This window comes from Lactuca virosa, chromosome 4, assembly GCF_052849685.1.
Source record: "Lactuca virosa cultivar CGN04683 chromosome 4, Lactuca_virosa_CGN04683_v6, whole genome shotgun sequence".
In the NCBI taxonomy this organism is placed as follows: Eukaryota; Viridiplantae; Streptophyta; class Magnoliopsida; order Asterales; family Asteraceae; genus Lactuca; species Lactuca virosa.
Window position 1 is genome coordinate 209378511 of NC_136429.1, and position 18063 is coordinate 209396573.

An 18063-nucleotide genomic window follows, 5' to 3' on the forward strand; every position below is an offset into this window, starting at 1 on the left:
ATCTTTCACTTTCTCTTTCTTTTTTTCCATCTTCCTTAACATATAATCCTTAGCAAAATGATTATGACCATTGCAATTGTTACAGTGTTAGCCAGAATCTCCTTTCAACTTTACTTCAGTGTTTTTCTCATCTTCTTTCTTCTCGACTTTCGACACCACATTCTGATTCCCACCAACATTTGACACTTGTTTTTTCTGAAAGTTATTCTTAAAACTTCCATTGATTGGTTTCTTGAAAAACTTATTTACTCTATTATTAGAGTAATATGTGACTGCTTCATCATCAGAATTGATCAAAAATCCTTCCTCGTCCTCTTTTGCTTCAGCCTCAGACTCATTTTCCTTTACATTTGCTTTCGACACTAAATCCATTGGACCACCAAAGCTTTTCTTATTCTCCTCAGCAATCTCCATAACCTCAGCTTCATGAGTGTTGAGAATAATATACAATTTTGATAACAAAAGAGTATCAAAGTTCTCTTGTGTCTTAATCATCAAGCATATGTTTCGTCATTCCTTTTTGTGTCCATACACAAAAGTAAGATTGAATTCCATAGAAGTTCGATTTACCCCATATCGACTGCACCTAAGGATCAGATTATTCATCTTGTCGTAATAAGCTTCAATGTTCTCATTCTCTTTCTTCTTGAAATTAGCAAGTTTAGATAAACATTTTGTCACAGAACTTTTCTGTGTTCTTTCATTTCCCTGATACTTCTCTTTCAAAGTATCCCAAATTTCCTTAGCAATTGTGTATCCATGAACATAGTTGTAGACGACGGGAGGAAGAGCACCTCTCAATTCACGAAGAGCTTTCTTATCACACGCCTTCCTTGTGTTTGCTTGAGCAACCATGTCTGCAACAGCTCCGGCATTACCAACATTCTAAACCAAATCTTCACGCCAATTTCCTACCTTAATAGATTTCCACAGATTTTCATCGATGTCGTTGAGGTAATCTTCCGGATGATCAGCCCACTGATCGTAATACTCAGGAATCAACACAGAGTCTTCATTGCAGAACCAAGAAGAATCGCATAGTTCATCATTGTGTTCACATTGAGATTTGCCATTTGATTTGATTTGATGATAAGAGAAATTTCTATAAGAGAATTGAGATGATTATCAGATCAATTGATAGAAACAATAGCATAATCAATTAATCACTTATTGATTAAGTGAAGAATTATGTTTCCAAATTGCGGAACAATGAATCAGAATGAGCGATTCAAAAAGATGAAAAGTACGATGAAGATTCTTCAATCAAAAAGTGAATCACGCTCTGATACTAATTGAAGAGTGTTAGAATAAAGGTTTAAATCAGTCGAATCTATGAAAGTTATAAAGAACACTAAGATCTAAATAAGATCTGTTTAGCTCCAATTATATCAGGAAAGAGTACATAGGTTTTGAGTACAAAGAGTAATTAGAGAATGTTCGTTAATCTAGACCTAAGTACTTACCCTATTTATAGGGTCCATCAGACATATAAATAATACAAGGACTCGACTATACCTATCGAAACTGAAAGTTCCTTGTAAATAGATAACATAACGAAAGTTCTTAACTCTCGCTACTTATAGACACGAAACCTAAAGATATAGCTTTCGACTACTCACTACTACTTTCGACTCTACACACTTCATCTCAGAATGAGAGACTATCTATGAATCTCTATGCATCTCGGAATCGTGAACCATCTCGGAATCACTGGACATCACGAATTGTCTAAGGGGCACTTTCATGAACTAACAGGTTTCCGTCCACTATAAATAGGACCTACCAAGTCCCTTATACAACACACCGAAAATTGTTGCTCTCTCTCTCTCTCTCTGTCTCTTTCTCTCTCTCTCTCTCTCAAGCAATCACAATTTATTCATGTATCTCAGTATTCACTTTGTGTTTATCATTTTCTATAGTTGTTGGAAAACCGATAAGTCTGCATTAACTCATGGGGTTTACTCTGTTTCTTACAACCCTATAAGTGAATTAAAAAACCTTTAAAGACATGTGACATATCCTGCAGGTGCAGGTTTCTACATCAAGATCACTTATTAACATGTTGGTTTTTCTTTATTGTTTGGTATTTAAATTTGTCAAACAAGAAGACAGTCCGCTTCCACTCATTTCTTATAATCGGATATGATTGTGAACGATCATTTTGATTTATGGATGAAACTTGGTAATAATATTAATAATAACTGAATTTATTATGTGCAACTGCTCAACGTTTAATTATCGATATTAATCGTTGAATTTATTATGTGCAACTGCTCAATGTTTAATTATCGATATTAGTCGTTAGTTGTTTGCTTATGTGAAAACGTTTTGAATATATAATCATAAATCTTATGTGTACCCTCGTTTGTTTGACATTGCTAAATAATTCGTTATTAGTCCGTAATACTACTAATTATTTGATTGTTTAAATACCAAGTATAAGTTATATGATTATAAATATTTTATAAACTTTTTTCGCTTGATAGAATTTCCAGCTCCCCCTGCTACACAACACGACGGCGTTTGATGGACTCTCTGTTACATATGCGAATGTTGGGCACCTGGGAATATTAACGGTTTGGCCAGACAAACGGCACATGATAAAATAAAATAACATTTAAATGAGTTGTAATTATAATTTTATTGATTTCAAAATAAATTAAAATACTATCAACTTTTAAAAAAAGTTATAGAAAACAACAAAAATAGCTTTTGATACCTTACAAAAAAGAAAATTCCTCTATATGCGACAAAAACTTAATCGATCTTATCATAATGTTGTCAAATTGATTTTGATTCAGTGATTCTTTAGTGTTTAGGTCTAGAATTCTGTTGTTGAATTCGTTTTGAACTAACAGCTTACGAACAAATCATGACCCAGAAAAATATGAAAACATTTAATTCCATAATTACCAGAAAATTAATGCACGCAATCCGCTAAATCTTGTTTCAACATCTATAATTTGCGAGATCTCCAGCTATGACGAAGAATCAATCGACAATCTGCAGTTTAAATTGATCGATCGATCAATGGAACGTGTTGAATGAAAGGCCCATAACAGGAACAGCAAACGACGTTTCGAGAAGAAGTCTCTGTTGAAACGTCTCGAAGCTTCCACCAGCTTCAATTACATCCTTCAAAGCAGTGTAATAATACTCTTTCAGTTTCTTCAAGGTGCACGCCTTCTTCATCTTCATCCACTTGATCCGAATCCTTTTCAAAAACCTCACCAGTAACTGCCGCTTTCCTCCTAATCTCACCGTCGGCAGCTTGTTCTTCTTCTTCTGCCTCCGTAACGGCCATAACCTGCGGCGGACTGAGCAGCGGTGTATTCCGGTGGACAGTTTGACGTCGTCGGAGAAGGTTGTGGTGTCGTCGTGTATTGAAGACATGATTAGGGTAAGAATTAAGATTCGTTGAAATGATGATGATTCAGTTTTAATTTATAAGGAAAAGATCACATGTGGACCAGTTAGCATGCGTTAGTGTGGGCCCCGAATACATCTGGTTCCCAACGTTCCACCACGTCATCTTTTAAGTTTTAATTAAATCAATATTTTCAAGGTTAAAATTTCCACTTGAGTTACATCAATAGTCGTCTTATTAGATGTGTGAAGGACATGAATCGAAAAGTTTGGGATACGATCCGTAAATGTAGGATGACAAGTCGATAGATGGTTCATGTTAAGACAAATAAGTTCTTGAAGCTAAAAGGGAATGGAAGTTGGGTTGATGTTAACATAATTTGTTTAACTTTTTTTTTTTGAATATTTAACATGTTAAAATATGATTATAAGAATTCTTTTGATTATTTGGAAAATTATTCTATAATTTGTGCATATTTCTTGAAGTATACAAGCAAGTTATTATATAATAAAGGAAGGAGAAAAACAATAGAAATATAGGAAAACACATGATCCCTTTAACCGAGTGTGGTTGAAGTTCACTTTGGACATGATCCCTTTAAAGTTTTATCTCCATTGTGTCTTTTTCTCAGGGTAAACAATCATATATGTGTGAATTGTCGGATTTTGACCAAAACTTTTTTTCAAACTTTTCATGCACATAAACATGTTCTTGAGTCTTTATTGTGGCCGTGTGGGTTTGATCTTAATTTTTGTGATTGTAAGTGTGGAAGGTGTCTACTACGATGATAATTACTTTTAAGTTATAATAAAAAATTCAACTGAAAATAACATTATTTATTTAGAATAAATGCTCATGAACTCATATTAAAACAAATAAATACTAGGCATTGACAAAGGTGTGAAGTTATTGAACCTATTTAGCTCGACAAGGTTGTGAAGCACAGCGGTAATTGAGGCTGCAAATGCAAAATGTGTCACGTAAACTTCGTGACTCGCGTTCACGACAATGTGTATGTGCAGTAGTCCCCCCTAAAACTCTCACATTCAACTAAATGATACTCTCTCCGTCCCAAAATTATTGTCCACAGACAAAAAACACATAGATTAAGAAAAGCAATCATTAGTTTTGTCTTTTTGAGTAAAATGATTTTCTTGTTCTTTTCTAAAACCAATAGGAAATGTGCGTTTGTAATTATTCAAGTTTACTTTATTAAATGTTAGGGGTAATATGGTAAATGTGTATATCTACTTTTGGTAGTGGACAATAATTTTGGGAAAAACTAAAATAGTAAGGTGGACAATAATTTTGAGACGGAGGGACTAATACACATCTTGTAATAGTGACCCATAAAAAGTTTGTTCTCCCACCTGCATACGAACAAGTTAATTTTCCAATGTTAAATATATATGTTTTATTTCACCAATTTTGAGAGTCGATTTCACACTCGCCCTAACTTTGGTTTGGAGGTGACTATATATTTACAAAAATCTCTTCAAGGAGAAGGTAACTCCATTAAATAGTAAATAAATTGACAATAAATACACAGATTTTCTTATGTAATATATACTCACATTTTTTTTATTTCACCTATAATCGAACGACACAAAAAATATTTGCAGTGAACCTATATTTTATATATTTTATAGTGGGCAATGTGTACCGGGCCCATTTTTCTAGGTCCATTTTGAAATAAGAAATTGTATTACAGAAAACAAAATTGTTAAGTGGTAGAAGTGCACTTTACAGTGTTTGTTAAATTTTGTAGGCTCGTGAAAAATGTGTGGTTGTATTCAGGAACATGGTTATTTTTGGCTGTTTTTTCAAATGATCAACAATAATGGCTATTTTGTTATGTTATTTATAATACAAGTCTTCATTACGTATTTTTAATTTGTTTAGGTATTCATATACAACATAAGTATTTCTTCTTATTCAAGTGTTTGGTTACATAGTAAGCAACAAAATGTCACTTGCCACACAAATTTCATCCATTTTTGTATAAAACAAAAACATATATCGTACATTGTGTTGTCCGGGGTGACTGGTGTCAAAGAATAAGGTAGTACAATCTATTTTTTGGTAATCTGTTTTGATTTATGAGGCTATATTATATATGATGAGTATTGATTTCTAGTAAATGGATCAGGAAAATTATGTTTTGGAGCAAGTTTTGAACATAAATTGTTAGCAATGGTATGTTTTGTATTGATGTTTAAAATATATAACTAAATTGATAAATGCAAAGTATTTATGGTATTAGTTGTGTTAAACTCCTTAGATATATATGTTGGGTGCTTGCAATCCCCTTCGGTCTATTTCAACCGGATACGGTCAAGCATATATGGGTCCCATTCGGTCTATTTCAACCGGATACAGTCAAACATATATGAGTACTTGCAATCTCCTTCGGTCTATTTCAACCGGATACCAGGTATATTTCAACCCCTACCACTACCACATAACAACATAACAAAAAAAATCACAGAGTCATCAACCAATACAGGCATAACTGACAGTTGTCATAAACACAATCATCATACTATAACATAAACTAGTGGGCCGACATTTGTGCCTTCGACCCACAGATACAGTGAAGGAAACTCACCTCAGACTGAAGGTATCAAATCACACTCATCGGCTGACTTGCGAAATCCTCTCCCTAAGTCACAATTATAAAACCCTAATTTAGAAATTAGATCAATATTCTAACCTGAGGGTCCAAACCCTAATTCTTCACTTAAAAGCAAAAAGGGTTGCTTAACCCTTGCCTCATTGGGCGTGCCCCACCAAGGCCCAAATCCAACTAGTCCAAAAAGGCATTCCAAGCCCAACTACAAGGCCCTTAAGGACCAATATGGCCCAAAAGCTCCAAAATGCCCTAAAGCCTAAAAATGTATTGTTACTACACGTAGGCCTGAGGCCCAAACCTAAACAAGTCAAAAAGCCCAACAAAACTCAAGCCCAAAATTTTTTTCATAAGCCCACAAACTGCGTACGTGCGGCGTACATGGCTCGTACGCCTGGCGTATGCTGATGATCCGGAATCAGGGCACTAGCCCAGTACGCGCAGCGTATACAATAGTACGACCGGCGTACTAGTTAATCAGCCCAAAGTTGCTCCAATGTCTTAACCCATTAAGCTTTAACGTCAAAAACTTAGATCCAAGCTCATAAAAGTGTCTTAAGCCATAAAGTTGCAAACTTTATGCTCTTACATGCCTTAATGGGACTCAAACCATGAATTAAGCCCTCTATATCTCTTAGGTGGTCAGCAACTCATGCATGGTTGAGTCTTAACCTTCAAGATACGATTTTTATGACTTCATGCACCCCAAGAGTCCAAAAGGACAGCTAAAATGGCCTGGAGTAGCCCATCCTCCAAAAGACCAAGTTATGGGACCAAAAGATGCTAAGTTCTTCCCTAAACCTTGATCTAAGCTTAGAATGAACAAGTTTTAGACTTTATACCTCCAATGGGGTAGAAATGATACACAAACTCTGGATCTACAAGCTTCTACTTCTCATTTGCTTCTCCTCAAGCTTCTTTCTTCTTCAAACCACAAAAGAAAACCCAAAACGCTTTGTAAAATCAAAAATGCACTCAAGATGGCTAGGGTTTCAAGATTAGCACTAAAAGGCAATGGGGGCTGAAAAGGTGATGCACTTGAAGGACTTAATGATCTTAAATAGGGTGTAAACCCTAAAAATTAGGGTTTGCCCCTGGCTTGAGTATGCCCAACGTACGCATGGCTCACACTGATTGCATGCATGCAAGGAGTACGTCGTGCGTACCTAGTGTACGCCCAGCGTACTCACGAACCCTTCACAACTTTTAAATTAAATAATGGATAATTTTCATACATGGCGAATCGGGCGTTACAATTCTCCCCCACTTAAATCAGATTTCGTCCTCGAAGTCCGCTGCCGAAAATAACTCTGGGTAATGCTCCCTCATCTCGTCCTTCGGTTCCCACGTCTATTATGAACCCTTGCGGTGCTGCCACTACACCTTTACCAACTCAACAACCTTGTTCCTCAAGGTTTTTGGCTTCCTGTCGAGGATCGCTATCGGTCTTTCAATGTAGTTCAGGCGGTCATCCACCTGAATATCCTCCAATGGAACCACTGGGGAATCATCAACCAAACACTTCCGCAGTTAAGAGACGTGAATAGTATTGTTTATCTGACTGATTTCCTCCAGAAGATCCAACCGATATGCCATGTCCACCCTGGCTACAAACCTGAAAGGACCAATATACCTGGGGCCCAGCTTGCCCAGCTTCCTAAATCGGATGACACATTTCCAATGTGACACCTTTCCAAGGTAACACCTTCACGAGAACCATATCCCCAACCTAAAACTCTAGGTATGATCGGCATTTTTCGGCATAGCTCTTCTGCCGACTCTGAGCTGTCTGAAGTCTACTCCGAACCTGCTGAATCAACTTGGTAGTCTTGAATACCACACCGATACTCCCCATGAATCGCTGACCGACCTCACCCCAGCATATCGTGGTCCTGCATTTCCTCCAATAGAGCATCTCAAAAGGAGGTCAATCGATGCTTGCGTGATAACTATTGTTATACGAAAATTCCGCTAATGGAAGATACGTATCCCAGCTACCGGCAAAATCCAGAACACATGTCCGCAACATATCCTCCAATGTTTGGATGGTCCGCTCTTTCTGACCATCCTTCTGCGGGTGAAAGGCAATGTTGAAATGCAGACGAGTACCCAGCTCCTTCTGGAACCTCTTCCAAAACCTGGAAGTAAACCGGACATCCCTATCTGAAACCACCGAAACCGGCACCCCATGTCGTGCCACAACCTCCTTGATATAAATGTCAACCAACTTCTCCGCATAGATACTCTCCTTGATATAAATGTCAACCACTTTCTTGGTCAATCGATCCACAATGACCCAAATCGAATCCACTATGTGCGCTGTCCGAGGCAACTTCGTAACGAAATCCATGGTAATCTCTTCCCATTTCCAAACGGGAATGTCTAATGGTTGCATCTTTTCGTGAGGCCGCTGATGCTTGGCCTTGACTTTCCTGTAAGTCAAGCACCTCTCCACATACCAAGCTACATCCTGCTTCATACAGGGCCACCAATAATCAGGATGGAGATCTCTAGACATCTTCGTTGCCCCGGTATGAATGGAGAATCTCGATTTCTGCACCTCCTCCATCAAAAGTTACCGCGCACCACCCCAGTAAGGAACACACACCCTCCGATGGAGAGTCAGTAACCCTCGGCTATCATAATCGAAGGAAGCCACCTGACCTACTATGCGCTCACTCTTCCAGTACTCTTCCTTCATTGCCTCAACCTGAGCCTCTCGAATCTGCTCCAAGAGTGGAGTAATCACTGTCATCCTCATACAGATATCCCTGTTCTGAGTCGCGACCGCCTTGTGGATGAGAGCATAGGCCACCAAATTGGCCTTCCCCGGATGGTAATGGATCTCACAATCATAATCCTTTACCACATCCAACTACCGGCGCTTGTGAAAACAAAAAGAAGATCGATAGATTCTATATTAAAGACGTGAATTAAAAACAAGAGACAATGATCAAAAGTATGTCGAATGATTAGATTCAAACAACTCTAGAAGAGTTCTCAAAGATGGAACTTCTCTATCAGAGTGTACAAACGGCGTTTAGGGTTTATAAAAGCGTACCCCTAAAATGTTACATGCATGCACTATATATAGACTAGACTAGATAACGGGTCCAAACATGGACATGCCCATTTTGGAATAAACAGAACTATACAAGCACACATTTGACACAACACATTATAGACCTAACAATCTCCCCCTTTGTGTCAAATTCAGAAGGAGTGTCTTCATTGTCTTCGCTGAGCGTCAAACAGTTTAGGCATTAAGTTCATAAGTGTGTTTCGGACACACAAGTACCATCTCATCATATCCAAAAAGCATTTGAGGTCAGCAGAAGTGTTAGCTTTGCATGCTTGAGCCATGGAAAGAATGGTCTTCAGAGCAGTTGTAGAATACAAATGTTTGTCTCGTAGAAAGAACATACTCTTCTAAACAACATCTCCTTCCTTTCTTTTGTAAACGATGTTCCAATGCTTCTTTTGGATAATTCCAACTTTCAGCTTTTGAATGTCCTTTGGTTACTCTTCTGGCTTCAAGATTGGCCTCTTTTTCAGAACAGATGCAATCTCAACATCCATCTTCGCAATTTCAAGGATGTAACATATGAGCATCCTTTTCAAATGCGCTACAATAGGCTCGTATTTCGTTTCGTCTTTCATAATGATGTTAAACAATGAGATACAGTCATATGGGTTAATAAAAGGCAGGTCTGTCAAGGTGAACTCATCCACAATGTGATTAGCTCCTCTGAATCCCTTGAACTATATGTACAGAAAGTCTTCGGTCTGAACATGCAATTTAACCCTCACTGCACTTATCTTCTTCAAGCTCCAAGATTTGTATTCTGGCTTGGCCTACTTCAAGTAGAAAGAAAACAACTTCTGATTTACTGCACTGTCTGAAATCAAAGACTTCTCTATGTTCTCAAAACAGCGAAAGAGAAAAGCCCTTGGCGTGATGGGAAAATCGAATTGAGATTCCACATCATTGTTTAGATCAAACGAGATCGAGGGCTCCAGCCAGTAGATATTTGGATCGTCAATTGCCTCTTTTTGAATTCACTCTACTGACCAAGGAGGAAATAACAACTTCTGAGTTTCAAGCATGAGCTTCGCATTTTTAGCCTCAGCTTCCTCTGCTTCCAATTTCTTCCGAAGAGCTTGGAGATCATCTAGCTCTTTATTACGCTTCTCCATAGCAATCCTTTCGGATTCAGTCATCTTCGTATTTTCTTCAGTTTCATCTTCCATAACACCTTTTCCTTTATCTTGACCTTTTCCAGAACAAGAAGCTACATTATCCTTCTGTTCGGTTTCGGTCTTGGGCTATTGATCCTTGTCACCCCCTTGTTTCGAAAGAGCCCTGCTTCCAGAAAAACCTTCGATTTGATTCAGCATAGCAAAGACCGGTTGAAGCTTGTCAGATAGATGTTGTCGAACCGAGACTATGAACGAGGAGTCATGAGTCTCAACAAGCCTCATCAGATATTGATTGATCTCGGAAACACAACTTTTTACTATTATTCTCTAGTTTCAAGATCAGCAACATGCTTAGTAGCATTTTTTAGTTTTTCAGAAAGGACCTTGGCCTTATGAGTTTTCTCAGCCAACTGATCCATGATGTTGTTTTCAGCTGCCAAGTCTTATTGCAGCTTTTCAATCTATGTGAGAACAGAGGCATTAAGTTCAACATTGTCGACTTTGATTTCAGAATGAACAAGTGAGAGTTACTCCTTCTCAGCTTGTAAAGAAGTACGAAATCATGCGATCACCTTGTTCATGGCTTCGGTATTTTTGTTAGAGGAGATTCTGAATTTAGCCATAAAATTAGTCACCTCCTGAGATAGTTTTTCGACTTTTGCGATCATTTCCGAAATGGTCTTTTCAGAAGCTTGAATTGCCTTGGTTGCTTCTTCAAGGACTTTGGTGTTTGCTGATGTGAGAAACTCCACAGTAGCTTTATGAGTTGTCAACATGTATTTAAACTTAGATGAAGATGTATATAACTTAGATGAAGATGTAGATGTGGAAGACTCTAAAAGAGAATCCAACTTTTCGTTAAGCTCCTTGAACTGCCCTTTTTTCATTGGGGCATCATCATCATCTTTATTGAGGTTGATGGTAAAGGGGCTGAACATGAAATCTGAAATAGGCTCCTGATCATCTCCAAATAAAATTTATTCCTCCTCATTGAAAGAAGAAGCAGGATGATGGGTTTTGAGCATTCTAACACTCCTATGGTGTATATGCAACCCTATAAATCTTGGATCTATGTTTTCTCTATTATACATGCAAATATTCAATATTCCAAGGTTTCATCCTAACTAGCATAACAAGAAGTAACTATACTACAAGAATCTAGTAGAATGACATACCTTTTGTTGTAGCTTGATTCCATGGAGCTTAAGAGCCTAGTGCCTCAAGTGTGACACCTCAAATGGTTCACACAACACCAAGAACCCTTCGAATAACTAGAGAATAAGGATACATGCACCAAATCCGTTTTTGCCCTCTTGTGTATACACACTAGTGTACATTTCATCAACTAGGAACCTCTTTATATAGTGTGGAGGATTAGGGTTACATTCAAGTAAACCCTAATACCCATGACCTTTCATTTCCATAGGATCCATGAGTTAAACACTCCATGGACTATCCATGAAAGCTTAGCCCAACCTAAATGAACTTGGCCCACCACATATATAAGAGTCCATATTTAATTAGTTCCTTTTGATCACTAGATTAATTCTAAATTAATTCTTGATCAATAGTAATTAAATAATATGATTTCATATTAATATGTTAGAACTTATAATATATTAATATACATCACTAGTATCCTTTATTTATCATTTTGTCTATCCAATTGTTCCGATGCCATGCAACCCAAATGGACCATGCCAAATCGGGTCAAGTAAATATCAATTATAGTTATGGGCTTAGACACTAATCCAAAAGTCTCCCACTTGGATAAGTCTAAAACTATTATTGCGTATGACTCCAAAACCCGACTAGCAATCGTAGCTCTTAAAAGTTGTTGTCGAACTCTAAACAAATCAATGACACGTCCATTAGATAAGGGATCATATATTTCTCCAATCTAGATATCATATGGACTGAGACATGGATTATAATCATTCTCTCTGTCCATTTGTTGTTTCCCGATTTCGATTTATGACGACCGACTAATTGAACAAATCAAATCAGTCTAGGCTTTGCCAAGCACTTCGGGGTGTCATCACTAAATCATCGAGGGGCCCACAGGTATCACTTTTATCCCTTTAAGGGTAAAAGGAATGGATAAACTTCGACTCATATGCTTGTTCTACTACTTGTTGAATCATACACAAAGGCACATTTTATAACATCGAGTTACCAATGCGTTTTTGTACAATCAATGTACAACCAACTCATAGGCAACAACTCATATCTCTAGGTTTGAAGAATATAAGATATTATCGTCTCATGATCACTCGTGATAAAATCCATGAAGTGAGTCAAATGAGCGTGGGTTTAATCCAATACTCATAACTTATGAGCACTCATGAATGTTGTAGCAACTCTTGCTATGTCCACTACCTTGGACATCTACAAACCAACTTCATGAAAGTCTTGCCTTAATACCTACTTCCAACGTATTATCGACTGTGGATGGTTTGAATAACTTAGTCATTCAGGAAGAACGACCTAGTTATTCTAGAAGTCAAAACATGCAAAGTGAAACACAAGAATAATCGAATCCAATATGGTCTCAGAACTTATGAATATAAATAGAACACCTTTTATTTATCACCATATTGATTACACACTATTCATTGCATACTGTTTCAAATTATCAACTTTATACTTGAATTAAAACAATAGTTGTACCATGCTCCAAGCATGTACACTATGTTTTCTAAACACTAGTCATGCCATACACCAAGTATGCACACTAAGTTTGTCTATAATCTTAACTTTGTGGAATAGATCGATTGAACATAATTCCAATGATTCTCATTTCACAGTCCCAAATCCTTACCGCAAATGCAAGAATTCCAAATTTCTGCCATTTACCGAAATCTTGTTAGATTTTAAACTTATATGTACTGATCCTCTTGTAATGATTATGCACAAAGTCACAAAGACTTGTCAATAGTCATTACAGAGTATTCCAATGGAGACCATTCAATGGAAACGAAGTCTCAAATTCAAAGTACATTGCTTTGAACACCCTTCTTGCATTAAGTTTCCTAATCTTACACAGATTTAATGAATAACTTCCACCTATAGGAATATTTCCATATTCCCATTTTGACTATCACTTCTGAACAAGAGTTGCCTCTTTTCAGAATATGTCAATATGGTCCTTCCAAAAATTTACACCATACTTCCAACTGTCCCTGAGCAACCAATCTTTGGTAAACCTTAGATTGTTCTCGACAATTGCTTAATCAAATTAGTCATATCTAGTTCTAGTACTTTTTCCCTCTTACTGCTCTAGGGCATTTGGAAAATTTTAGAACAGATGAATATTATAGCACATGCAAATCGACCCTATATCTGAAGCATATGGGACACGATTCATGATGTCTCACATAAAGACATGATACTAGACCAGTCTTTTGCTATAATATTTCTATTTCTATTTTCCATGTTCTCACAATTCAGATTATGAAAAGGGATGCCGTAATCATAATCGAATTTTAGAACGCAAATAATGCTCCCATATATAGAATTTCCTTATGCTGAACCATTCCAACATAACATTCATATATATACTTGACTAAATTTGATTAAAATCTCACGATCTAAGCTTTTAGATTTGAAATGAAGTATAATTCCCTCTCCCTTAATTATAGCAAAACAACTTTTCCCAATTGAAACTTTTGTTTTCTATAATTAATATTTCTAACTTGCAACACTTATCATAATTATCATGCTCCCACTAACATGACGATTATTCGCATAACACTTATGCTCCCACTAGCTTTGACATGTACTCAGAAATCAGCTGGACTTCTAGAAATCAATACTTTATTGACTTTCTTACCAAAGTTCAGATTTCTGATACGAGATGCATTGATAAAACTTTATCAAATTCATACACCTTCCCTTAGATAGCTCATATGTGTGTATAAACAATTTTAGAACTATGAAAATGGATGTCGTAATCATAGTCTCAATTGTTTAGACCTTTTCCATTTCTCACAAGTCCATGTTAGTGTGCCGGTTAACCACACAAGCTTCACTAACGACTTTGAGAATGAAAATATTACACTTGCTATCTACTTAAAATCTACTTAGTGAAAGCGTTTCCTCACCATCATTTTCATGAATCGGAGAGAAACCTTATGACACTTAGATTTTATGGTGTATGTGTTCCTATCCATGTGAATTTGTCAAAAATCATAATCACAACACAAGGTTAGTGACAAATCCAAACTCATATGGATTGAACTTGTGCAATCTTAAATTCTTGTCACCTGGAAGCACAAGGGCCTGCCATTGCTTCCAAGTTGTTATGCAATCAGTTGAGAACTCTCATAACTCATATGCAAAGCCAACTTTAACTAAAATAGGCACAGAAATAGGAATATGTCAACACGATAGGTTATAAACCTCAAGTTGTGTGCTAGTGATATCCAACAAGTTTTATTCTTTGATTAGGTCTTGAAACTTTTTCAAGATCTTTAAGACTCCGACTGACCTCTTGACATATTAGACTCTCTTGCCAAGAGCCACCCCTTGACAGAAAAATATTCAAGAGATAGTGTGGAATCTTTATCAAGACAAACACTTCACACAATTGGCCTTAGTTGGTCTTTGTTTTATCCAAAACATCACAACTTACCAATTTCAAATGTACAAGAGTAGAACACATTTTACTCTTACATTTGACAAGTGTTATAAACCTTCTTTTAAGATATGTCACTCAATTTACAATCTTGGAGTATGACTCTAAGAATTGTTTTGGAACTAAGTATGACTCATCTTCTTGATTTAACCATTCCAACAATTCATGACTCCTCTTCTTAGCCATAGGAATGCACTAAGATGTCCCTATAGGATGAATTGTGATATGGTCTCACAATCATTAAGATGATCATATAACATGATACTAAAGTACTATCTCATCTTTTTAGATTTGAGAAACTTTTATCTTTCTGCCAAATTTGATTCTTCTTATTCGTTCTGCCATACATTGTAACTTTTCTAATGTTTCAGAATTATACTTAAACTTGTAAGTATAACCATATTTACTAAACTTTAGTAAATCATGACGAGTAGCCTTATTGTTCTTTGTGGTGGACCTGATCAGTGCACAACCAAGTGTACCCGATCTCCTAGTCCTTCACTTGACTCACATATACATGTGAACAAGGAATTATTCTTAATTTCCCAAAGATGAAAATTCTCATTCATCATACAATACAAGTTGCATGATTCCAAGTTTCTACCCAATTGAAACTTGGGTGATGAAAATCTTTCCTTATTTGGTAAATTATGACACTACCACAAACAAAAGAATCAAATCCATTTTCCAATATTGCTATCAATGGAATCATGCAAACAACAATTTTCACAAATCCCATTGTAAGGATGCTTAAAATAAATAAAATCAAAAATTTTCCTTTTATTTTAAAATTGCGGAAGAAACTTATCCTTACAATGCAAATGCATATGAAAACTATGTTGTTATCTATTCCTAAGCAATCTATCACAACTCTTAAGTAGCAGCTCAAAAATTCTGATCACCGAACCATGCGATCGAAATCCATCTTCGCGATCAGAATCAGCTTACTCTTCTTTAAGCTTCCTCTCTTTTCTTTGATTCTTAAAACTTCAACATGTGACCCAGTCACATGATGTAATAAGAATCTCTAAATAGGAACTTAATAGAGTTAGATAGTGGACTTACCTGAAGTAGAGTCAAACCTTTTTGACTTGACCAACCTTATGATCTTTCAGGTAAATAGGGCAGCTTCGCAACCAATGCCCCTTCCTTTGGCAATAGAAACATATGGACCCTTTGGGAATGGTACACGGGACTATCTCAGACTTAGCCTTTCTCTTTACCATTTGGTCAACTGAGTTGACTATGGTCGATCCCTTTCCATTGGGAAGAGAAAGATTTTCTGGATTTTCAATGTTACCATTGTCAATGTCCATGGAAGTTTGGGAAGTTGATCTTCTAATCAAATTTGCTTTACCAATGCTCCAAATCATTCCTGATTCAGCAGCACCTAGCAAATAGATAAGATCATTAAGGGTTATGTCATAGTCTGTTACATAGTAGTCCCAAAGGTAACTCACTATGTGACTTAGAAAGTGATTGAACAACCAACTTTCTCAAGACTTTGACACCCAACTCTCCCGGCTTGTCAATATGTGACTTCATCTCCAAGATGTGAGCACACATAGACCTTGCTTGCCAATAGGGCTTGAGTGACCTTGAACTATTCAAGAACTTGTGGGTTAGGGAGAATAATTGGAGGAGGTGGAGGAAGTGAAGTATGATTTCCATGAGCCAACCGCGTGACATCATCTTCATTAGGAAAGCTTGTTCCTACGGAATTTGGGAAGATCATAGTTGTCTGAACCAGACATCTACAATGGGAGATATTCAAGTTAGTTAATTTAAGTCCTTAATATAACACCCAATATGAAATATTAAGGCTATGACCCAACACAATATTTTATAACTTGGAAGAGGGATGCCGTAATCCAAGCTATAAAATATTTGAAGGTCGGCGAATGACGATTCACCAATTTCCACCATGAAAACGAAATAAAAGTATTAGGTTTTAATTGGATTTGAAACTCCTAGATCTTTTGAGATTCATTGAACTTTTCAATGGCATGTTTCAATCTCGATTGTGCCCTCTCAAGTTTTGTGACTGGGATGCCGAGGATCACAAAACAAGGTGTGAATAACCATGCAAATATACTTGGTACCCTTAATATTTATCACTTAATCGATGTGTCGGTTAACCACACGCGCTCCACCGATCCTATGATAAACATTAAGTTACCCTTTGTCGACCTTGTTAAATCCAGGTTAGTGTGCCGGTTAACCACACACGCACCACTAATGATTTAAGCAAATTGCAAAGTGTAATTTCATGGGTTAGCACCAAATTCACATTTTCCTAAGTAACTAAGATTGGGAATTTATAAGAGTTTAGTTACTTAGTATTTATCAGTAATACTTTTAATGAAGGGAGAATTATAGTCCTTGTCCTACCCGTTCGGCTAACGACCCTCCAGCAGTCAAGGAAGCGGTGGGTGAGAGTGGACACCCATTAAGTTGCCATTTTATAGGCAACAACCTTATACCCCCCTTATAGATCGACTTCGTGAATGAGGCAAACTAACGGTAAGATTGACTTGCTCTTATACATATATATATTATTAACTTATAATACTATAAAGTATAAGGGTTGAATTTTAACTTTTAAAACTCTAAGGGTTTTACTTGGAATTAAAGCATTCATGAGGAGAAACTTTACAAATTCCAAAACTTGAGGCCAAGTTTTGTAACTTTCAAAACTTTTCATCTTTCATAACTTATGAGTTAATGGTTTATTAAAATTAGAGATTTTTCATTTTATGTAACCTATGTGTTTTTTTAATGGACTTTAAAAGAGTGACTTTTGGTAATCCATAACGTGAGGACAAATTATGGATTCCATTAAAACACATAATGATCAAGAATTAAACTACCAAGCAAGTTGCAAATAATACCTATGATCTTCTAAAGTCATAAGAGTATGAATATTCATATCAACAATTCCAAGAATCATAAATAAACCACACAAGACTTGAAATTTTGATAATAGCCATTGAAAATGGATTAGCATAACCATTACACCATCTAAAACAAGTTTTATAAGACCAAAACAGTTTAGGGTAATGTTTCTAATACATTTCCAACAGCAAAACTCGAAAATATGCACTCTGGGCATTCTACTCGTCGAGTGCATGAACCTACTCGGCGAGTAGGATGATTTTAGGCATGGACTCGTCGAGTCCCCCCATGGACTCGGCGAGTTCACTCAGCAGATTGCATATTTTTCGACTTTTT